At 47.9% G+C, this 23,396-nt stretch overlaps 13 non-coding genes and 2 pseudogenes across 13 annotated transcripts; all 15 read right to left on the bottom strand.

The window, feature by feature from the left end:
• Positions 1-771: 771 nt before the first annotated feature.
• LOC141201708 (U2 spliceosomal RNA) lies at positions 772-962 on the bottom strand. The gene has a single exon (XR_012273005.1). It is a non-coding gene; the product is annotated as a U2 spliceosomal RNA (small nuclear RNA).
• Positions 963-2,077: 1,115 nt separating this feature from the next.
• LOC141201707 (U2 spliceosomal RNA) lies at positions 2,078-2,268 on the bottom strand. The gene has a single exon (XR_012273004.1). It is a non-coding gene; the product is annotated as a U2 spliceosomal RNA (small nuclear RNA).
• A 1,115-nt stretch (positions 2,269-3,383) lies between these two features.
• On the bottom strand, positions 3,384-3,574 carry LOC141201706 (U2 spliceosomal RNA). The gene has a single exon (XR_012273003.1). It is a non-coding gene; the product is annotated as a U2 spliceosomal RNA (small nuclear RNA).
• A 1,115-nt stretch (positions 3,575-4,689) lies between these two features.
• LOC141202407 (U2 spliceosomal RNA) lies at positions 4,690-4,880 on the bottom strand. Its single transcript, XR_012273681.1, has one exon. It is a non-coding gene; the product is annotated as a U2 spliceosomal RNA (small nuclear RNA).
• Positions 4,881-5,995: 1,115 nt separating this feature from the next.
• On the bottom strand, positions 5,996-6,186 carry LOC141201705 (U2 spliceosomal RNA). The gene has a single exon (XR_012273002.1). It is a non-coding gene; the product is annotated as a U2 spliceosomal RNA (small nuclear RNA).
• Positions 6,187-7,301: 1,115 nt separating this feature from the next.
• On the bottom strand, positions 7,302-7,484 carry LOC141202520 (U2 spliceosomal RNA). The gene has a single exon (XR_012273791.1). It is a non-coding gene; the product is annotated as a U2 spliceosomal RNA (small nuclear RNA).
• A 788-nt stretch (positions 7,485-8,272) lies between these two features.
• On the bottom strand, positions 8,273-8,364 carry LOC141202725 (U2 spliceosomal RNA; annotated as a pseudogene).
• Positions 8,365-9,479: 1,115 nt separating this feature from the next.
• Positions 9,480-9,670, bottom strand: LOC141201703 (U2 spliceosomal RNA). The gene has a single exon (XR_012273000.1). It is a non-coding gene; the product is annotated as a U2 spliceosomal RNA (small nuclear RNA).
• A 1,115-nt stretch (positions 9,671-10,785) lies between these two features.
• Positions 10,786-10,976, bottom strand: LOC141201702 (U2 spliceosomal RNA). The gene has a single exon (XR_012272999.1). It is a non-coding gene; the product is annotated as a U2 spliceosomal RNA (small nuclear RNA).
• A 1,115-nt stretch (positions 10,977-12,091) lies between these two features.
• On the bottom strand, positions 12,092-12,282 carry LOC141201701 (U2 spliceosomal RNA). The gene has a single exon (XR_012272998.1). It is a non-coding gene; the product is annotated as a U2 spliceosomal RNA (small nuclear RNA).
• Positions 12,283-13,397: 1,115 nt separating this feature from the next.
• On the bottom strand, positions 13,398-13,588 carry LOC141201700 (U2 spliceosomal RNA). The gene has a single exon (XR_012272997.1). It is a non-coding gene; the product is annotated as a U2 spliceosomal RNA (small nuclear RNA).
• A 1,115-nt stretch (positions 13,589-14,703) lies between these two features.
• Positions 14,704-14,894, bottom strand: LOC141201699 (U2 spliceosomal RNA). Its single transcript, XR_012272996.1, has one exon. It is a non-coding gene; the product is annotated as a U2 spliceosomal RNA (small nuclear RNA).
• Positions 14,895-16,009: 1,115 nt separating this feature from the next.
• Positions 16,010-16,200, bottom strand: LOC141201698 (U2 spliceosomal RNA). The gene has a single exon (XR_012272995.1). It is a non-coding gene; the product is annotated as a U2 spliceosomal RNA (small nuclear RNA).
• A 1,115-nt stretch (positions 16,201-17,315) lies between these two features.
• On the bottom strand, positions 17,316-17,510 carry LOC141202519 (U2 spliceosomal RNA). The gene has a single exon (XR_012273790.1). It is a non-coding gene; the product is annotated as a U2 spliceosomal RNA (small nuclear RNA).
• A 5,564-nt stretch (positions 17,511-23,074) lies between these two features.
• LOC141202675 (U2 spliceosomal RNA) lies at positions 23,075-23,152 on the bottom strand (annotated as a pseudogene).
• Positions 23,153-23,396: the final 244 nt, after the last annotated feature.

Here is a 23,396-nt window from a genome sequence, read left to right as displayed (position 1 = left end):
TGTCCAGCAGCAGACTGAAGGTGGCTGCTGCTGTGCACAGGTATATAAAGGCTCAGAGCCTATTATGACACGCGCAGCCAGCGTTCCATTGCCACATTCCATCTACTGCAGGCAGGATACCTGGCTGGCTGAATGTCGCTGAGAAGCTCACAGAGACCGCCATAAGCAACAGTTTAACAGAATGCCACAGACTAATCAACCAAACTTTTTGGGTTGGGTTCTCTTTTATAGTCTGCAGGCATTAAATGAAAGAAGTCAGTGTTCCAGCAGAAGGAGACAACGTTTCAGAAAAGGCATTGTAGCAAACCAAAAAAGAAATTTTAAGCGCAGCAGAGTAACCAGCGCACATACCTGTTAGCTCAGGTGAGTTTAAAAGGCTGCTGTTGATAACAAGGGCATTTGCTAAATAGATGGTGTGTGTGCAACAATATACTGAAAGGTCAATTATATTGTGCAGCTTATCTCACCACCTGTAGTTATTTAGGTGAAAGCTCCAAAATGCTTGCCTAATATGTCTGTTTATCCAAAAGGAAGTAAAAAGGGAGAGCTAGAAAGATAGCATTGCATCACATTACATGGCAATGCAATGCACAGTTGCTGAAGTTGAACCAAAATGAGCTTGTAATCTGGCTTCTGCAACTTTGAACATGAAAAATCCAATGAGGAGAAGAAAAGCAAAGCCAAAGAGTCCATCCCAAAATCCGACAAACAAGCAAAATGAACAAAAAACATTGAATTCAATTCTTTCTGATTTTAGAAACTGCATTAAAGAAGGGGTGCACCGGTCCTGGAGATACTGCAATACCAGGTCAATGCGTGGAGTGGACAGAGCAAGCTCTTTTTCCATCTCCCTGTTCTAAAAATCCATTTAATATATGGTCCCCAGATAGGGGACGTATCAGATATTAAACTGATAAGAACAGATACTACACTTGATCTTAGCCAAAAGGCCGAGAAGCGATAACCAGAATTGGTTTCAAACTACGGAGCCACCCAAGGATCCTGAAAAGTCCATTTGTGGAGATGAGCTCCTGGACGCCCGTTAAGAAGACATGTTGTCAACCTCTAGATCCCTTACATGCCTGCACTTTTCGGCTTGCTGCTGCTGCAATCCACGCGTTTTAGATCTGCATAACTCCACCTCTTTAAACACAGCACCTTCACCCCCTGCTGTTCCCACCCGCCTCAACACCGTTGGAAGGGAGGAGAACCAATTAAGGCGGGGGGTGGGGTGGAACGAGCAGCTGTCTACCCTTAGCAGGAGGGCTCCTGATTACATACCTCTCCTGCTGCTGCTGCTGCTGGCTGTTCAGCAGCAGACTGAAGGTGGCTGCTGCTGTGCACAGGTATATAAAGGCTCAGAGCCTATTATGACACGCGCAGCCAGCGTTCCATTGCCACATTCCATCTACTGCAGGCAGGATACCTGGCTGGCTGAATGTCGCTGAGAAGCTCACAGAGACCGCCATAAGCAACAGTTTAACAGAATGCCACAGACTAATCAACCAAACTTTTTGGGTTGGGTTCTCTTTTATAGTCTGCAGGCATTAAATGAAAGAAGTCAGTGTTCCAGCAGAAGGAGACAACGTTTCAGAAAAGGCATTGTAGCAAACCAAAAAAGAAATTTTAAGCGCAGCAGAGTAACCAGCGCACATACCTGTTAGCTCAGGTGAGTTTAAAAGGCTGCTGTTGATAACAAGGGCATTTGCTAAATAGATGGTGTGTGTGCAACAATATACTGAAAGGTCAATTATATTGTGCAGCTTATCTCACCACCTGTAGTTATTTAGGTGAAAGCTCCAAAATGCTTGCCTAATATGTCTGTTTATCCAAAAGGAAGTAAAAAGGGAGAGCTAGAAAGATAGCATTGCATCACATTACATGGCAATGCAATGCACAGTTGCTGAAGTTGAACCAAAATGAGCTTGTAATCTGGCTTCTGCAACTTTGAACATGAAAAATCCAATGAGGAGAAGAAAAGCAAAGCCAAAGAGTCCATCCCAAAATCCGACAAACAAGCAAAATGAACAAAAAACATTGAATTCAATTCTTTCTGATTTTAGAAACTGCATTAAAGAAGGGGTGCACCGGTCCTGGAGATACTGCAATACCAGGTCAATGCGTGGAGTGGACAGAGCAAGCTCTTTTTCCATCTCCCTGTTCTAAAAATCCATTTAATATATGGTCCCCAGATAGGGGACGTATCAGATATTAAACTGATAAGAACAGATACTACACTTGATCTTAGCCAAAAGGCCGAGAAGCGATAACCAGAATTGGTTTCAAACTACGGAGCCACCCAAGGATCCTGAAAAGTCCATTTGTGGAGATGAGCTCCTGGACTCCCGTTAAGAAGACATGTTGTCAACCTCTAGATCCCTTACATGCCTGCACTTTTCGGCTTGCTGCTGCTGCAATCCACGCGTTTTAGATCTGCATAACTCCACCTCTTTAAACACAGCACCTTCACCCCCTGCTGTTCCCACCCGCCTCAACACCGTTGGAAGGGAGGAGAACCAATTAAGGCGGGGGGTGGGGTGGAACGAGCAGCTGTCTACCCTTAGCAGGAGGGCTCCTGATTACATACCTCTCCTGCTGCTGCTGCTGCTGGCTGTCCAGCAGCAGACTGAAGGTGGCTGCTGCTGTGCACAGGTATATAAAGGCTCAGAGCCTATTATGACACGCGCAGCCAGCGTTCCATTGCCACATTCCATCTACTGCAGGCAGGATACCTGGCTGGCTGAATGTCGCTGAGAAGCTCACAGAGACCGCCATAAGCAACAGTTTAACAGAATGCCACAGACTAATCAACCAAACTTTTTGGGTTGGGTTCTCTTTTATAGTCTGCAGGCATTAAATGAAAGAAGTCAGTGTTCCAGCAGAAGGAGACAACGTTTCAGAAAAGGCATTGTAGCAAACCAAAAAAGAAATTTTAAGCGCAGCAGAGTAACCAGCGCACATACCTGTTAGCTCAGGTGAGTTTAAAAGGCTGCTGTTGATAACAAGGGCATTTGCTAAATAGATGGTGTGTGTGCAACAATATACTGAAAGGTCAATTATATTGTGCAGCTTATCTCACCACCTGTAGTTATTTAGGTGAAAGCTCCAAAATGCTTGCCTAATATGTCTGTTTATCCAAAAGGAAGTAAAAAGGGAGAGCTAGAAAGATAGCATTGCATCACATTACATGGCAATGCAATGCACAGTTGCTGAAGTTGAACCAAAATGAGCTTGTAATCTGGCTTCTGCAACTTTGAACATGAAAAATCCAATGAGGAGAAGAAAAGCAAAGCCAAAGAGTCCATCCCAAAATCCGACAAACAAGCAAAATGAACAAAAAACATTGAATTCAATTCTTTCTGATTTTAGAAACTGCATTAAAGAAGGGGTGCACCGGTCCTGGAGATACTGCAATACCAGGTCAATGCGTGGAGTGGACAGAGCAAGCTCTTTTTCCATCTCCCTGTTCTAAAAATCCATTTAATATATGGTCCCCAGATAGGGGACGTATCAGATATTAAACTGATAAGAACAGATACTACACTTGATCTTAGCCAAAAGGCCGAGAAGCGATAACCAGAATTGGTTTCAAACTACGGAGCCACCCAAGGATCCTGAAAAGTCCATTTGTGGAGATGAGCTCCTGGACTCCCGTTAAGAAGACATGTTGTCAACCTCTAGATCCCTTACATGCCTGCACTTTTCGGCTTGCTGCTGCTGCAATCCACGCGTTTTAGATCTGCATAACTCCACCTCTTTAAACACAGCACCTTCACCCCCTGCTGTTCCCACCCGCCTCAACACCGTTGGAAGGGAGGAGAACCAATTAAGGCGGGGGGTGGGGTGGAACGAGCAGCTGTCTACCCTTAGCAGGAGGGCTCCTGATTACATACCTCTCCTGCTGCTGCTGCTGCTGGCTGTCCAGCAGCAGACTGAAGGTGGCTGCTGCTGTGCACAGGTATATAAAGGCTCAGAGCCTATTATGACACGCGCAGCCAGCGTTCCATTGCCACATTCCATCTACTGCAGGCAGGATACCTGGCTGGCTGAATGTCGCTGAGAAGCTCACAGAGACCGCCATAAGCAACAGTTTAACAGAATGCCACAGACTAATCAACCAAACTTTTTGGGTTGGGTTCTCTTTTATAGTCTGCAGGCATTAAATGAAAGAAGTCAGTGTTCCAGCAGAAGGAGACAACGTTTCAGAAAAGGCATTGTAGCAAACCAAAAAAGAAATTTTAAGCGCAGCAGAGTAACCAGCGCACATACCTGTTAGCTCAGGTGAGTTTAAAAGGCTGCTGTTGATAACAAGGGCATTTGCTAAATAGATGGTGTGTGTGCAACAATATACTGAAAGGTCAATTATATTGTGCAGCTTATCTCACCACCTGTAGTTATTTAGGTGAAAGCTCCAAAATGCTTGCCTAATATGTCTGTTTATCCAAAAGGAAGTAAAAAGGGAGAGCTAGAAAGATAGCATTGCATCACATTACATGGCAATGCAATGCACAGTTGCTGAAGTTGAACCAAAATGAGCTTGTAATCTGGCTTCTGCAACTTTGAACATGAAAAATCCAATGAGGAGAAGAAAAGCAAAGCCAAAGAGTCCATCCCAAAATCCGACAAACAAGCAAAATGAACAAAAAACATTGAATTCAATTCTTTCTGATTTTAGAAACTGCATTAAAGAAGGGGTGCACCGGTCCTGGAGATACTGCAATGCCAGGTCAATGAGTGGAGTGGACAGAGCAAGCTCTTTTTCCATCTCCCTGTTCTAAAAATCCATTTAATATATGGTCCCCAGATAGGGGACGTATCAGATATTAAACTGATAAGAACAGATACTACACTTGATCTTAGCCAAAAGGCCGAGAAGCGATAACCAGAATTGGTTTCAAACTACGGAGCCACCCAAGGATCCTGAAAAGTCCATTTGTGGAGATGAGCTCCTGGACTCCCGTTAAGAAGACATGTTGTCAACCTCTAGATCCCTTACATGCCTGCACTTTTCGGCTTGCTGCTGCTGCAATCCACGCGTTTTAGATCTGCATAACTCCACCTCTTTAAACACAGCACCTTCACCCCCTGCTGTTCCCACCCGCCTCAACACCGTTGGAAGGGAGGAGAACCAATTAAGGCGGGGGGTGGGGTGGAACGAGCAGCTGTCTACCCTTAGCAGGAGGGCTCCTGATTACATACCTCTCCTGCTGCTGCTGCTGCTGGCTGTCCAGCAGCAGACTGAAGGTGGCTGCTGCTGTGCACAGGTATATAAAGGCTCAGAGCCTATTATGACACGCGCAGCCAGCGTTCCATTGCCACATTCCATCTACTGCAGGCAGGATACCTGGCTGGCTGAATGTCGCTGAGAAGCTCACAGAGACCGCCATAAGCAACAGTTTAACAGAATGCCACAGACTAATCAACCAAACTTTTTGGGTTGGGTTCTCTTTTATAGTCTGCAGGCATTAAATGAAAGAAGTCAGTGTTCCAGCAGAAGGAGACAACGTTTCAGAAAAGGCATTGTAGCAAACCAAAAAAGAAATTTTAAGCGCAGCAGAGTAACCAGCGCACATACCTGTTAGCTCAGGTGAGTTTAAAAGGCTGCTGTTGATAACAAGGGCATTTGCTAAATAGATGGTGTGTGTGCAACAATATACTGAAAGGTCAATTATATTGTGCAGCTTATCTCACCACCTGTAGTTATTTAGGTGAAAGCTCCAAAATGCTTGCCTAATATGTCTGTTTATCCAAAAGGAAGTAAAAAGGGAGAGCTAGAAAGATAGCATTGCATCACATTACATGGCAATGCAATGCACAGTTGCTGAAGTTGAACCAAAATGAGCTTGTAATCTGGCTTCTGCAACTTTGAACATGAAAAATCCAATGAGGAGAAGAAAAGCAAAGCCAAAGAGTCCATCCCAAAATCCGACAAACAAGCAAAATGAACAAAAAACATTGAATTCAATTCTTTCTGATTTTAGAAACTGCATTAAAGAAGGGGTGCACCGGTCCTGGAGATACTGCAATACCAGGTCAATGCGTGGAGTGGACAGAGCAAGCTCTTTTTCCATCTCCCTGTTCTAAAAATCCATTTAATATATGGTCCCCAGATAGGGGACGTATCAGATATTAAACTGATAAGAACAGATACTACACTTGATCTTAGCCAAAAGGCCGAGAAGCGATAACCAGAATTGGTTTCAAACTACGGAGCCACCCAAGGATCCTGAAAAGTCCATTTGTGGAGATGAGCTCCTGGACTCCCGTTAAGAAGACATGTTGTCAACCTCTAGATCCCTTACATGCCTGCACTTTTCGGCTTGCTGCTGCTGCAATCCACGCGTTTTAGATCTGCATAACTCCACCTCTTTAAACACAGCACCTTCACCCCCTGCTGTTCCCACCCGCCTCAACACCGTTGGAAGGGAGGAGAACCAATTAAGGCGGGGGGTGGGGTGGAACGAGCAGCTGTCTACCCTTAGCAGGAGGGCTCCTGATTACATACCTCTCCTGCTGCTGCTGCTGCTGGCTGTCCAGCAGCAGACTGAAGGTGGCTGCTGCTGTGCACAGGTATATAAAGGCTCAGAGCCTATTATGACACGCGCAGCCAGCGTTCCATTGCCACATTCCATCTACTGCAGGCAGGATACCTGGCTGGCTGAATGTCGCTGAGAAGCTCACAGAGACCGCCATAAGCAACAGTTTAACAGAATGCCACAGACTAATCAACCAAACTTTTTGGGTTGGGTTCTCTTTTATAGTCTGCAGGCATTAAATGAAAGAAGTCAGTGTTCCAGCAGAAGGAGACAACGTTTCAGAAAAGGCATTGTAGCAAACCAAAAAAGAAATTTTAAGCGCAGCAGAGTAACCAGCGCACATACCTGTTAGCTCAGGTGAGTTTAAAAGGCTGCTGTTGATAACAAGGGCATTTGCTAAATAGATGGTGTGTGTGCAACAATATACTGAAAGGTCAATTATATTGTGCAGCTTATCTCACCACCTGTAGTTATTTAGGTGAAAGCTCCAAAATGCTTGCCTAATATGTCTGTTTATCCAAAAGGAAGTAAAAAGGGAGAGCTAGAAAGATAGCATTGCATCACATTACATGGCAATGCAATGCACAGTTGCTGAAGTTGAACCAAAATGAGCTTGTAATCTGGCTTCTGCAACTTTGAACATGAAAAATCCAATGAGGAGAAGAAAAGCAAAGCCAAAGAGTCCATCCCAAAATCCGACAAACAAGCAAAATGAACAAAAAACATTGAATTCAATTCTTTCTGATTTTAGAAACTGCATTAAAGAAGGGGTGCACCGGTCCTGGAGATACTGCAATACCAGGTCAATGCGTGGAGTGGACAGAGCAAGCTCTTTTTCCATCTCCCTGTTCTAAAAATCCATTTAATATATGGTCCCCAGATAGGGGACGTATCAGATATTAAACTGATAAGAACAGATTTTTTTTTTTATCGAAAGCCCGAATTCGTGTACAAAACCCGAGTGCGCTTAAAAAAGTGACAAGTGCCACAAAAAAGTGCACTAGGATGCTGGTCTTCTTGAAACCCTCTCCAAAAGGAGAAGGGTCCCCCAAACCATTCCCCGTCCCTCCGAGCCAAAAGGCCACAGCGAGGAACAGGGACAAAAAGCCACCTCCAGCCGAAGCCAGAGGCGACCCAATCTTACCCCCAGCACCTGCCCGAGTTCTCACCCGAGCAAGGCACTGGGAGCCAAAGACTGTGCTCCCCTCCCGGAAGAGGGGAGCCAACAACGCTCTCCTCCCGAAAGAGGAGAGCCAGGGGGGTTCAGGGGGGAGCGGAACCTGATGGCCACACACTCCCCCCCTAGACCTGCCAAGAGAGGAACCCGTAAGGGAACCGCATCCCGACAAAATCCTAGTAGGACGTGACACACGTGAATAAGTGGACACACAGTGACAAAGAAATTAAATAAATAGTGAAGGTTTCACAGTATAATACTGCCCGGACCTTCGACCGGGAATTGAAAAATTCCCCATCCTAAGGCCAGAAGGCCCGGAATAAGGGTGTGTGCGAAGAAAGAAAATTTGAAGTGCTTGTGCAAATGTGCCATAAACTCAAGTGGGGTTCCCAATCCCAGTGAGTTAAGGCACCCCAGGGTCACCACTCCTGGGGCACTTCACACTTCGGGCTTTCGATCTTCCCCGGCCCAATGGCGTCGATCCTGGGGGGCCATGCTTTCTACCAGATGACTATATTAGCCACCTGGCGTACTAACAAGCGCCTAAACCCCAGTGTGCATAATGTATCAATCTACTAGGGCGGCCAACATCCAAAACCGCCTTTTCGAAAGATACTACACTTGATCTTAGCCAAAAGGCCGAGAAGCGATAACCAGAATTGGTTTCAAACTACGGAGCCACCCAAGGATCCTGAAAAGTCCATTTGTGGAGATGAGCTCCTGGACTCCCGTTAAGAAGACATGTTGTCAACCTCTAGATCCCTTACATGCCTGCACTTTTCGGCTTGCTGCTGCTGCAATCCACGCGTTTTAGATCTGCATAACTCCACCTCTTTAAACACAGCACCTTCACCCCCTGCTGTTCCCACCCGCCTCAACACCGTTGGAAGGGAGGAGAACCAATTAAGGCGGGGGGTGGGGTGGAACGAGCAGCTGTCTACCCTTAGCAGGAGGGCTCCTGATTACATACCTCTCCTGCTGCTGCTGCTGCTGGCTGTCCAGCAGCAGACTGAAGGTGGCTGCTGCTGTGCACAGGTATATAAAGGCTCAGAGCCTATTATGACACGCGCAGCCAGCGTTCCATTGCCACATTCCATCTACTGCAGGCAGGATACCTGGCTGGCTGAATGTCGCTGAGAAGCTCACAGAGACCGCCATAAGCAACAGTTTAACAGAATGCCACAGACTAATCAACCAAACTTTTTGGGTTGGGTTCTCTTTTATAGTCTGCAGGCATTAAATGAAAGAAGTCAGTGTTCCAGCAGAAGGAGACAACGTTTCAGAAAAGGCATTGTAGCAAACCAAAAAAGAAATTTTAAGCGCAGCAGAGTAACCAGCGCACATACCTGTTAGCTCAGGTGAGTTTAAAAGGCTGCTGTTGATAACAAGGGCATTTGCTAAATAGATGGTGTGTGTGCAACAATATACTGAAAGGTCAATTATATTGTGCAGCTTATCTCACCACCTGTAGTTATTTAGGTGAAAGCTCCAAAATGCTTGCCTAATATGTCTGTTTATCCAAAAGGAAGTAAAAAGGGAGAGCTAGAAAGATAGCATTGCATCACATTACATGGCAATGCAATGCACAGTTGCTGAAGTTGAACCAAAATGAGCTTGTAATCTGGCTTCTGCAACTTTGAACATGAAAAATCCAATGAGGAGAAGAAAAGCAAAGCCAAAGAGTCCATCCCAAAATCCGACAAACAAGCAAAATGAACAAAAAGCATTGAATTCAATTCTTTCTGATTTTAGAAACTGCACTAAAGAAGGGGTGCACCGGTCCTGGAGATACTGCAATACCAGGTCAATGCGTGGAGTGGACAGAGCAAGCTCTTTTTCCATCTCCCTGTTCTAAAAATCCATTTAATATATGGTCCCCAGATAGGGGACGTATCAGATATTAAACTGATAAGAACAGATACTACACTTGATCTTAGCCAAAAGGCCGAGAAGCGATAACCAGAATTGGTTTCAAACTACGGAGCCACCCAAGGATCCTGAAAAGTCCATTTGTGGAGATGAGCTCCTGGACTCCCGTTAAGAAGACATGTTGTCAACCTCTAGATCCCTTACATGCCTGCACTTTTCGGCTTGCTGCTGCTGCAATCCACGCGTTTTAGATCTGCATAACTCCACCTCTTTAAACACGGCACCTTCACCCCCTGCTGTTCCCACCCGCCTCAACACCGTTGGAAGGGAGGAGAACCAATTAAGGCGGGGGGTGGGGTGGAACGAGCAGCTGTCTACCCTTAGCAGGAGGGCTCCTGATTACATACCTCTCCTGCTGCTGCTGCTGCTGGCTGTCCAGCAGCAGACTGAAGGTGGCTGCTGCTGTGCACAGGTATATAAAGGCTCAGAGCCTATTATGACACGCGCAGCCAGCGTTCCATTGCCACATTCCATCTACTGCAGGCAGGATACCTGGCTGGCTGAATGTCGCTGAGAAGCTCACAGAGACCGCCATAAGCAACAGTTTAACAGAATGCCACAGACTAATCAACCAAACTTTTTGGGTTGGGTTCTCTTTTATAGTCTGCAGGCATTAAATGAAAGAAGTCAGTGTTCCAGCAGAAGGAGACAACGTTTCAGAAAAGGCATTGTAGCAAACCAAAAAAGAAATTTTAAGCGCAGCAGAGTAACCAGCGCACATACCTGTTAGCTCAGGTGAGTTTAAAAGGCTGCTGTTGATAACAAGGGCATTTGCTAAATAGATGGTGTGTGTGCAACAATATACTGAAAGGTCAATTATATTGTGCAGCTTATCTCACCACCTGTAGTTATTTAGGTGAAAGCTCCAAAATGCTTGCCTAATATGTCTGTTTATCCAAAAGGAAGTAAAAAGGGAGAGCTAGAAAGATAGCATTGCATCACATTACATGGCAATGCAATGCACAGTTGCTGAAGTTGAACCAAAATGAGCTTGTAATCTGGCTTCTGCAACTTTGAACATGAAAAATCCAATGAGGAGAAGAAAAGCAAAGCCAAAGAGTCCATCCCAAAATCCGACAAACAAGCAAAATGAACAAAAAACATTGAATTCAATTCTTTCTGATTTTAGAAACTGCATTAAAGAAGGGGTGCACCGGTCCTGGAGATACTGCAATACCAGGTCAATGCGTGGAGTGGACAGAGCAAGCTCTTTTTCCATCTCCCTGTTCTAAAAATCCATTTAATATATGGTCCCCAGATAGGGGACGTATCAGATATTAAACTGATAAGAACAGATACTACACTTGATCTTAGCCAAAAGGCCGAGAAGCGATAACCAGAATTGGTTTCAAACTACGGAGCCACCCAAGGATCCTGAAAAGTCCATTTGTGGAGATGAGCTCCTGGACTCCCGTTAAGAAGACATGTTGTCAACCTCTAGATCCCTTACATGCCTGCACTTTTCGGCTTGCTGCTGCTGCAATCCATGCGTTTTAGATCTGCATAACTCCACCTCTTTAAACACAGCACCTTCACCCCCTGCTGTTCCCACCCGCCTCAACACCGTTGGAAGGGAGGAGAACCAATTAAGGCGGGGGGTGGGGTGGAATGAGCAGCTGTCTACCCTTAGCAGGAGGGCTCCTGATTACATACCTCTCCTGCTGCTGCTGCTGCTGGCTGTCCAGCAGCAGACTGAAGGTGGCTGCTGCTGTGCACAGGTATATAAAGGCTCAGAGCCTATTATGACACGCGCAGCCAGCGTTCCATTGCCACATTCCATCTACTGCAGGCAGGATACCTGGCTGGCTGAATGTCGCTGAGAAGCTCACAGAGACCGCCATAAGCAACAGTTTAACAGAATGCCACAGACTAATCAACCAAACTTTTTGGGTTGGGTTCTCTTTTATAGTCTGCAGGCATTAAATGAAAGAAGTCAGTGTTCCAGCAGAAGGAGACAACGTTTCAGAAAAGGCATTGTAGCAAACCAAAAAAGAAATTTTAAGCGCAGCAGAGTAACCAGCGCACATACCTGTTAGCTCAGGTGAGTTTAAAAGGCTGCTGTTGATAACAAGGGCATTTGCTAAATAGATGGTGTGTGTGCAACAATATACTGAAAGGTCAATTATATTGTGCAGCTTATCTCACCACCTGTAGTTATTTAGGTGAAAGCTCCAAAATGCTTGCCTAATATGTCTGTTTATCCAAAAGGAAGTAAAAAGGGAGAGCTAGAAAGATAGCATTGCATCACATTACATGGCAATGCAATGCACAGTTGCTGAAGTTGAACCAAAATGAGCTTGTAATCTGGCTTCTGCAACTTTGAACATGAAAAATCCAATGAGGAGAAGAAAAGCAAAGCCAAAGAGTCCATCCCAAAATCCGACAAACAAGCAAAATGAACAAAAAACATTGAATTCAATTCTTTCTGATTTTAGAAACTGCATTAAAGAAGGGGTGCACCGGTCCTGGAGATACTGCAATACCAGGTCAATGCGTGGAGTGGACAGAGCAAGCTCTTTTTCCATCTCCCTGTTCTAAAAATCCATTTAATATATGGTCCCCAGATAGGGGACGTATCAGATATTAAACTGATAAGAACAGATACTACACTTGATCTTAGCCAAAAGGCCGAGAAGCGATAACCAGAATTGGTTTCAAACTACGGAGCCACCCAAGGATCCTGAAAAGTCCATTTGTGGAGATGAGCTCCTGGACTCCCGTTAAGAAGACATGTTGTCAACCTCTAGATCCCTTACATGCCTGCACTTTTCGGCTTGCTGCTGCTGCAATCCACGCGTTTTAGATCTGCATAACTCCACCTCTTTAAACACGGCACCTTCACCCCCTGCTGTTCCCACCCGCCTCAACACCGTTGGAAGGGAGGAGAACCAATTAAGGCGGGGGGTGGGGTGGAACGAGCAGCTGTCTACCCTTAGCAGGAGGGCTCCTGATTACATACCTCTCCTGCTGCTGCTGCTGCTGGCTGTCCAGCAGCAGACTGAAGGTGGCTGCTGCTGTGCACAGGTATATAAAGGCTCAGAGCCTATTATGACACGCGCAGCCAGCGTTCCATTGCCACATTCCATCTACTGCAGGCAGGATACCTGGCTGGCTGAATGTCGCTGAGAAGCTCACAGAGACCGCCATAAGCAACAGTTTAACAGAATGCCACAGACTAATCAACCAAACTTTTTGGGTTGGGTTCTCTTTTATAGTCTGCAGGCATTAAATGAAAGAAGTCAGTGTTCCAGCAGAAGGAGACAACGTTTCAGAAAAGGCATTGTAGCAAACCAAAAAAGAAATTTTAAGCGCAGCAGAGTAACCAGCGCACATACCTGTTAGCTCAGGTGAGTTTAAAAGGCTGCTGTTGATAACAAGGGCATTTGCTAAATAGATGGTGTGTGTGCAACAATATACTGAAAGGTCAATTATATTGTGCAGCTTATCTCACCACCTGTAGTTATTTAGGTGAAAGCTCCAAAATGCTTGCCTAATATGTCTGTTTATCCAAAAGGAAGTAAAAAGGGAGAGCTAGAAAGATAGCATTGCATCACATTACATGGCAATGCAATGCACAGTTGCTGAAGTTGAACCAAAATGAGCTTGTAATCTGGCTTCTGCAACTTTGAACATGAAAAATCCAATGAGGAGAAGAAAAGCAAAGCCAAAGAGTCCATCCCAAAATCCGACAAACAAGCAAAATGAACAAAAAACATTGAATTCAATTCTTTCTGATTTTAGAAACTGCATTAAAGAAGGGGTGCACCGGTCCTGGAGATACTGCAATACCAGGTCAATGCGTGGAGTGGACAGAGCAAGCTCTTTTTCCATCTCCCTGTTCTAAAAATCCATTTAATATATGGTCCCCAGATAGGGGACGTATCAGATATTAAACTGATAAGAACAGATACTACACTTGATCTTAGCCAAAAGGCCGAGAAGCGATAACCAGAATTGGTTTCAAACTACGGAGCCACCCAAGGATCCTGAAAAGTCCATTTGTGGAGATGAGCTCCTGGACTCCCGTTAAGAAGACATGTTGTCAACCTCTAGATCCCTTACATGCCTGCACTTTTCGGCTTGCTGCTGCTGCAATCCATGCGTTTTAGATCTGCATAACTCCACCTCTTTAAACACAGCACCTTCACCCCCTGCTGTTCCCACCCGCCTCAACACCGTTGGAAGGGAGGAGAACCAATTAAGGCGGGGGGTGGGGTGGAATGAGCAGCTGTCTACCCTTAGCAGGAGGGCTCCTGATTACATACCTCTCCTGCTGCTGCTGCTGCTGGCTGTCCAGCAGCAGACTGAAGGTGGCTGCTGCTGTGCACAGGTATATAAAGGCTCAGAGCCTATTATGACACGCGCAGCCAGCGTTCCATTGCCACATTCCATCTACTGCAGGCAGGATACCTGGCTGGCTGAATGTCGCTGAGAAGCTCACAGAGACCGCCATAAGCAACAGTTTAACAGAATGCCACAGACTAATCAACCAAACTTTTTGGGTTGGGTTCTCTTTTATAGTCTGCAGGCATTAAATGAAAGAAGTCAGTGTTCCAGCAGAAGGAGACAACGTTTCAGAAAAGGCATTGTAGCAAACCAAAAAAGAAATTTTAAGCGCAGCAGAGTAACCAGCGCACATACCTGTTAGCTCAGGTGAGTTTAAAAGGCTGCTGTTGATAACAAGGGCATTTGCTAAATAGATGGTGTGTGTGCAACAATATACTGAAAGGTCAATTATATTGTGCAGCTTATCTCACCACCTGTAGTTATTTAGGTGAAAGCTCCAAAATGCTTGCCTAATATGTCTGTTTATCCAAAAGGAAGTAAAAAGGGAGAGCTAGAAAGATAGCATTGCATCACATTACATGGCAATGCAATGCACAGTTGCTGAAGTTGAACCAAAATGAGCTTGTAATCTGGCTTCTGCAACTTTGAACATGAAAAATCCAATGAGGAGAAGAAAAGCAAAGCCAAAGAGTCCATCCCAAAATCCGACAAACAAGCAAAATGAACAAAAAACATTGAATTCAATTCTTTCTGATTTTAGAAACTGCATTAAAGAAGGGGTGCACCGGTCCTGGAGATACTGCAATACCAGGTCAATGCGTGGAGTGGACAGAGCAAGCTCTTTTTCCATCTCCCTGTTCTAAAAATCCATTTAATATATGGTCCCCAGATAGGGGACGTATCAGATATTAAACTGATAAGAACAGATACTACACTTGATCTTAGCCAAAAGGCCGAGAAGCGATAACCAGAATTGGTTTCAAACTACGGAGCCACCCAAGGATCCTGAAAAGTCCATTTGTGGAGATGAGCTCCTGGACTCCCGTTAAGAAGACATGTTGTCAACCTCTAGATCCCTTACATGCCTGCACTTTTCGGCTTGCTGCTGCTGCAATCCACGCGTTTTAGATCTGCATAACTCCACCTCTTTAAACACAGCACCTTCACCCCCTGCTGTTCCCACCCGCCTCAACACCGTTGGAAGGGAGGAGAACCAATTAAGGCGGGGGGTGGGGTGGAATGAGCAGCTGTCTACCCTTAGCAGGAGGGCTCCTGATTACATACCTCTCCTGCTGCTGCTGCTGCTGGCTGTCCAGCAGCAGACTGAAGGTGGCTGCTGCTGTGCACAGGTATATAAAGGCTCAGAGCCTATTATGACACGCGCAGCCAGCGTTCCATTGCCACATTCCATCTACTGCAGGCAGGATACCTGGCTGGCTGAATGTCGCTGAGAAGCTCACAGAGACCGCCATAAGCAACAGTTTAACAGAATGCCACAGACTAATCAACCAAACTTTTTGGGTTGGGTTCTCTTTTATAGTCTGCAGGCATTAAATGAAAGAAGTCAGTGTTCCAGCAGAAGGAGACAACGTTTCAGAAAAGGCATTGTAGCAAACCAAAAAAGAAATTTTAAGCGCAGCAGAGTAACCAGCGCACATACCTGTTAGCTCAGGTGAGTTTAAAAGGCTGCTGTTGATAACAAGGGCATTTGCTAAATAGATGGTGTGTGTGCAACAATATACTGAAAGGTCAATTATATTGTGCAGCTTATCTCACCACCTGTAGTTATTTAGGTGAAAGCTCCAAAATGCTTGCCTAATATGTCTGTTTATCCAAAAGGAAGTAAAAAGGGAGAGCTAGAAAGATAGCATTGCATCACATTACATGGCAATGCAATGCACAGTTGCTGAAGTTGAACCAAAATGAGCTTGTAATCTGGCTTCTGCAACTTTGAACATGAAAAATCCAATGAGGAGAAGAAAAGCAAAGCCAAAGAGTCCATCCCAAAATCCGACAAACAAGCAAAATGAACAAAAAACATTGAATTCAATTCTTTCTGATTTTAGAAACTGCATTAAAGAAGGGGTGCACCGGTCCTGGAGATACTGCAATACCAGGTCAATGCGTGGAGTGGACAGAGCAAGCTCTTTTTCCATCTCCCTGTTCTAAAAATCCATTTAATATATGGTCCCCAGATAGGGGACGTATCAGATATTAAACTGATAAGAACAGATACTACACTTGATCTTAGCCAAAAGGCCGAGAAGCGATAACCAGAATTGGTTTCAAACTACGGAGCCACCCAAGGATCCTGAAAAGTCCATTTGTGGAGATGAGCTCCTGGACTCCCGTTAAGAAGACATGTTGTCAACCTCTAGATCCCTTACATGCCTGCACTTTTCGGCTTGCTGCTGCTGCAATCCACGCGTTTTAGATCTGCATAACTCCACCTCTTTAAACACAGCACCTTCACCCCCTGCTGTTCCCACCCGCCTCAACACCGTTGGAAGGGAGGAGAACCAATTAAGGCGGGGGGTGGGGTGGAATGAGCAGCTGTCTACCCTTAGCAGGAGGGCTCCTGATTACATACCTCTCCTGCTGCTGCTGCTGCTGGCTGTCCAGCAGCAGACTGAAGGTGGCTGCTGCTGTGCACAGGTATATAAAGGCTCAGAGCCTATTATGACACGCGCAGCCAGCGTTCCATTGCCACATTCCATCTACTGCAGGCAGGATACCTGGCTGGCTGAATGTCGCTGAGAAGCTCACAGAGACCGCCATAAGCAACAGTTTAACAGAATGCCACAGACTAATCAACCAAACTTTTTGGGTTGGGTTCTCTTTTATAGTCTGCAGGCATTAAATGAAAGAAGTCAGTGTTCCAGCAGAAGGAGACAACGTTTCAGAAAAGGCATTGTAGCAAACCAAAAAAGAAATTTTAAGCGCAGCAGAGTAACCAGCGCACATACCTGTTAGCTCAGGTGAGTTTAAAAGGCTGCTGTTGATAACAAGGGCATTTGCTAAATAGATGGTGTGTGTGCAACAATATACTGAAAGGTCAATTATATTGTGCAGCTTATCTCACCACCTGTAGTTATTTAGGTGAAAGCTCCAAAATGCTTGCCTAATATGTCTGTTTATCCAAAAGGAAGTAAAAAGGGAGAGCTAGAAAGATAGCATTGCATCACATTACATGGCAATGCAATGCACAGTTGCTGAAGTTGAACCAAAATGAGCTTGTAATCTGGCTTCTGCAACTTTGAACATGAAAAATCCAATGAGGAGAAGAAAAGCAAAGCCAAAGAGTCCATCCCAAAATCCGACAAACAAGCAAAATGAACAAAAAACATTGAATTCAATTCTTTCTGATTTTAGAAACTGCATTAAAGAAGGGGTGCACCGGTCCTGGAGATACTGCAATACCAGGTCAATGCGTGGAGTGGACAGAGCAAGCTCTTTTTCCATCTCCCTGTTCTAAAAATCCATTTAATATATGGTCCCCAGATAGGGGACGTATCAGATATTAAACTGATAAGAACAGATTTTTTTTGATTGAATATATCTTTTATTAGCACAAAAAATAAGTTAACAGACAGTGTACAGTGCCGCAGCCCAGTACTCACAGAATTCTACATCATATTTACATAGCATGAGGATACGACGCACTAACTAGACACATCACACCCCTATGCTACACAAAACACTCAATCTGAAAGAAAAAGCATGTCAATCAATACAGTACGACGAACCGTGATAAGGGATGGGGATTGGGAAAAAGGGGATGGGGAGGGGAAAATCACAGGCCCGAAGCTTTATTGAAAGACAAGACACATAAGGGGAGAGGGGGAGGAGGGGTTTAGTCCTCATCCTCGTCCTCCGGACCGTCCATGATGGAATAGTCTCTGAGCAGGCTGTGGATCAGCCTGCGGCAGTCCTGGATGGACATCCTCTCCCTCCTCAAGATGAGCCGGTTCCTGGCGACCCAAACGGCATCCTTGAAGCAGTTCATAAGGCGCCAAGCCTCCTGGATGGCTCCGACGGTATGAACCCCAGGGAAGAGTCCGTAAAGCACAGAATGGTGCGATAGGCTCGCCCTGGGGACAGAGTTCCTCAGGTCGTCCTCAAGTGCAGTCAATAGGCGCTGTGCAAATCCGCAGTCCCAAAAAGTGTGCAAAGATGTTTCCTCCACGAAGGGGCACCTTGGGCAGTACCGGGTCTTGCACAGGTTCCGGGCATGCATGAATGACCGGACGGGCAGTCCGCCCTGAATCGCCATCCACGACAAGTCCTTGTGCCCGTTGGTCAGCCTGTCAGACGACACATTTGTCCACACAGTCTCCAGCGTGTCCTGGTGAAGTCCTGTGATGTTCTCCACGTCATCCTTGGCTCTGATTAGCTTGTGGATAGTTTTGGGCTTCCACAAGTCGGGCTTGAGTCCCTCCAGTTGATGCTCCCCCACAAATCGAACGACGTCTCCGTAGAACCATGGCGTCGTCCAGTTGTAGGGGAAGGAGCTGTCCCACTTGTCCCAGCCGAGTCGCCTCCAAAGAGGAAGCAGGAAGAAGCGAGACATGGACCTGCCCGCGGAGCCATTCTTGACTTGCAAAGTCCGGCGGACACAATCACACACAAAAGAGGATCGCAGGAGGGTGGGGATATCTGGAACGCCCTTCCCACCCTTGCGAGGCTCCTTGTACATGACGGCCCGCCTGACTCTGTCCATCTTGGATCCCCAGACAAAGTGAAACACTGTCCTGGTAATGGCCCTGCACACAGTGACGTGTGGGGGCCAGGCCTGCGCCGTGTACTGCAAGACGGGCAGGACCTCATTACGCAGGACGAGTGCCTTACCCTCACAAGTGAGGTGTCTGAGGCTCCAGAGTCCGATCCGTTGCTTCACCTTGGCCAAGCGTTCTTGCCAGGACTTGAGGGCCGCTCCTTCCTTCCCGAACCAGACTCCCAGCACCTTGAGGAAATCCGGTTGAATGTTGAAGGGGAAGGGGGCGGAGGAGGCCGGCTGCCAATCCCCGAAGAGCATGGCTTCCGACTTCCTGCAGTTGACTTTGGCCCCTGAAGCCCGGCCGAACCTCTCACACGTCTGGACGAGGGCGTCGACTGAACCACGATCAGCGCAGAAGACGGTGACGTCGTCCATGTAGAGCGAGCACTTGACCTCGTGTCGTCCCGGACCCGGTGCGGTGATCCCTCTGATCTCTCCATTCTGCCGGATAGCCTCTGCGAAGAGTTCTATAACACAAACAAAAAGAAGAGGTGATAGAGGGCAGCCTTGTCTGACCCCAGAGAGGACAGGGAAGGGGTCAGTCTTCCAGCCGTTCACCAACACCGAGCTGTGGATATCAAAATACATCAGACGGACATACGAACAAAACATGTTACCCAAACCTAACCGGTGCAGAGCTCGGCCCATGAACTCGTGGGAAACCCGGTCGAAGGCCTTCTCCTGATCCAAGGAGACCAGGGCCGCGTGTGCGCGGCGGACCTTGATGTACTCGACCGTGTCCCGCACGAGAGCGAGGCTGTCTGCGATGCGACGTCCAGGGATGCCGCAGGTCTGGTCCGGGTGGATGATCCGTCCGATGACCGTCTTAAGTCGTGTCGCCATCGTCTTGGCCAGGATCTTGTAGTCCACGTTGAGCAGAGTGATGGGACGCCAATTCCTCAGGTCGCACCTCTCTCCCTTCCGCTTGTACAGGATCGTGACCATTCCTTCCCTCAAAGATGGAGGCATTCTACCCTCCACCACCATCTCCTCGTACAGGTCCAACAGGTCCGGACAGATGAGGTCTCCCAGCGCTACATAGAGCTCCGCTGGAAGACCATCACTGCCCGGGGTCCTGCCGGTCCTAAAGGATTTAGCGGCAGAGAGCAATTCGCCCACCATCAGAGGTTTGTCCAAGGCTGCCGTGCCTGCAGGATCAAGATGGTTAGTGATACCTGACAGGAACTTATCAGCTGCGTCAGGGTCGGTAGTCTTGTGGGAGTAGAGTTCGCTGTAGAAGTCACTGACGACCCTCATCACGTCCTCCTTCCCACGTCGCATGTTTCCGCTCTCGTCTCGCAGCTCGTTCAGGGGCGTGTGACCGGCATGAAGTTTCCTGAAAAAGAATGAGTTACATTTCTCACCCTTCTCCAGATTCTCCACTTTGGAACGGAAGACGATTCGCTTGGACTCCTCCTCAAAGTGCCTTTTCAGGCTCTTCTTGGTCTCCTCCAGCTCCTCCCTCACGTCCCAGCCGCAGTGAAGAAGGTCCTGCAGCGACCGCAGCTCGCGCTGCAGCCCTCTGAAGTCCCTCCTCTTCTCACACTCCTGTTGTCGACCCTTGGCCTGAAAGAAACAGCGAAACTCAAGTTTAACATATTCCCACCAATCAGAGACTGTTTGGAAGCTACCCTTGTAGGACTGCCACATTGCGTAGGCTGCTCTCAGCTCCTCCACGACTTCATCCTGAGCCAGCAGAGCACAATTCAGCTTCCAGGAGCCGGGGCCGGACGGAAAACCGTCGCCGAGGACACCTTGTAAGTGAATGGCTCTGTGGTCGGAGAAGAAGCAGGAGACTATCGAGTGCCTACTCTGCCTGACTGCCCGAGAGGTGAACACAAAGTCAATCCTGGAGCGGAGTGAGCCATCGGGTCGGCTCCACGAATAGTTCGTGGAGCCTCTCCCCATGGAGCCCACCACGTCCTGAAGAGAGGCCTCGGTTACCATCTCGATGAGCAGCTTGGACGTGATGTCCAACTTGGCAGATGTGCCAGAACTACGACCATCCTCCTCGATGGGGCAGTTGAAATCCCCGGCCATCACTAAGGTCCTGGTGATGGCAAGCTGAAGCCGCAGGGTCTGGAAAAGCTCCAAACGCTCATTCTTCAGTGGGGACGCATACACGTTGATGAACCTGACAGGTTCTCCCGCCCAGTTGCCATCTACAACAAGAGCCCTGCCGCAGATGAGCTCCTGGACGGACTCAAGCGTGAATGCGCCCCCCCTGATCAGAATTGCGACCCCCGCAGACTTGCAGTCATCCCCACCGGACCAGTAGGATGGACCGTGGGACCACTCCCTGGCCAGATGTTTGAAGGACCTAGAGGAGGGAAGGGAACATTCCTGCAACATATAAACATCACACAACTGGGAAGTAAGGAAGGCATAAATAGTCTGACGTCTGAACTTGTCCTTGATGCTCCTGACATTAATGGAAAATAAGTTAATATTAGCCATCATGTAGGGAAAAAAGAAAAAGTTAGCGCAGGCAATACACCTTAGTTACCACTCCGGTCGGGTGGTCCCTCGTCGGTGTTGACTGCTGGTGACGGGATCACCAGCAGGCCCTCTTCCTCCATCTGGTAAAGCAGCGCGGCCTCGATCTCGGCGACCACCAGTTCCTCCTCTTCTGGCTCGGCCACCAGGGTCTCAACCATGTGCTCCATCTCTTCTGGCTCAGGGAGGGTATCCTCCTTTTCGCCTACGAAATCCAGAATCTTCTTTTTGGAGGATTCAGTAGCAGGGCTGTCCTCCACCTTCCTCTTTCCCCGGGTTGGAACTGGGGAGACAAGAAGGGGAAAATCCTCCTCGGAATAGATAGCGGCGGGTGGAGGAAAGGTTAATTCCACCGCTACCATGGTCTGGGGAGGGAGAGTGGCTGCCGGGGCAGGGGAAAGGACACCTGCTGAGGAGTAGGGGAAGGAGGAAGAGGAAGTGGAATCCTCAGCAGGGGTGGCCGGGGTGGGGGGGAATTGGACGGGGGTGGCAGGGGGAGGGATCGAGAGAGGGGTGACAGAACTCTTACCCTCCTTTGACTTTTTCTTCTGCTTCGGAGCTGCTGGGACCGTCGCTGGGGCTTTGGCCACCGACTCCTTGACCGCTTTGGCCTTGGTCGTCTCGGCCTTGGCCGCTGGGGCCTTGGTCGTCGCGTCCTTGACCTTCACAGGCCTGGTCGTCGGGGCCTTGTCCTCCGTAGCTGGGGTCGTCGCAACCACCGATGCCCAGGATCTCTCACGCTTGGGGCAATCCTTGTACAGATGAGCCGCCAGCCCACACAGGTTGCAGGATGTCTTCTTCGGGCAGTCCTTCGAGCTGTGTCCCGTCACTCGACAAATCCTGCAGGCATCCTCCTTGCAGTCCTTCATCTCGTGGCCGTTCTTGCCGCATCTCCTGCAGTTCCGCGGCATGTCCGGGTAATAGATGAGGCCGTAGGAGTTGCCCAGGGAGAATGTCGGGGGCAGGTGCCGAAGTCCGTCTGAGTACGCCAGGTCCCTGTGAAGTCTAACGGTCACCGACCACTTACCTGTCCAGAAGCCGAGTCCATTCAGGATGTGAGAGGGTTCCTTCACAACCAAACAGAAGCGTCTCAGGAAGGTACAGATGTCTTGGCCTGGGGTGTGCGGGTTGCGCATGGAGACCGTGATCCTCCTTTCGTCCCTCTGGATAGGGCAGCTACCTGTAAAGGCAGAGAAAGAATTATCCGGTCCTTTTGCGCTTACCATTTCCCAGAACCTCCTGCAGGTGTTCACAATGGCGAAGGTGATGAAGAAGATCCCCGTCAAGAAGGTCTGGATGCTGAGGGTGTCCGACCTGGAGAAGCCTCGATCCAGCAGCATCTTCTGGCAGAACACGTCCGAGGACAAGTCCGGCACCCTCCCATCCACTTCCTTCAGCTTCAGGGCCACCGTCTGCCGCATCCATGGCTCCAGGGCTGGAGCTTCGTGGCGGGGCTTCTGGGGTCCCTTCTGCTGGCCAGTCGTGGAGGCAGAGTCCTTGGGGTCAGAATCTGCTCCTGGCTGGGCCCTCCTGGCTGTCCCCTGCTCCAGGCTCTTCTTTTCGGCCTTCCTCGCAGCGCTTGCCATGGCTTTCCTCCTGCAGTTACTTCTTGGAGCTGGATCTGGAACTCTTCCCGGAATGGGTGGAGCTATGCAGATTCTTCTCCCGTCGTGTTCTGGACAAATTCCCCGAAAGGTCTTTGTCTCGATGATTTTCTTCCTCGAAGATTCCACAGGACAGCCCGATTCTTCTCCGAGTCTTCGTCTTCTTCTGGATTCTTTAGAGCTTCTTCCTCCCACCGATATCCGCCTTCCTTCTCCGATGTCAGCTGGGCTCCGAAGCTCTTCTCCTTCCGAGTTCGATCGCTCTCGTCAAGTGTAGATCGTAGCTCTTGTGTTCTTAAAAGAACAGATACTACACTTGATCTTAGCCAAAAGGCCGAGAAGCGATAACCAGAATTGGTTTCAAACTACGGAGCCACCCAAGGATCCTGAAAAGTCCATTTGTGGAGATGAGCTCCTGGACTCCCGTTAAGAAGACATGTTGTCAACCTCTAGATCCCTTACATGCCTGCACTTTTCGGCTTGCTGCTGCTGCAATCCACGCGTTTTAGATCTGCATAACTCCACCTCTTTAAACACAGCACCTTCACCCCCTGCTGTTCCCACCCGCCTCAACACCGTTGGAAGGGAGG

Source organism: Phyllobates terribilis, unplaced genomic scaffold (assembly GCF_046119375.1).
Source record: "Phyllobates terribilis strain yellow unplaced genomic scaffold, ASM4611937v1 Scaffold_123__1_contigs__length_5148117, whole genome shotgun sequence".
In the NCBI taxonomy this organism is placed as follows: Eukaryota; Metazoa; Chordata; class Amphibia; order Anura; family Dendrobatidae; genus Phyllobates; species Phyllobates terribilis.
Note: the sequence above shows the minus strand (reverse complement) of the source record. Positions and strands in the feature narration are given on the sequence as shown.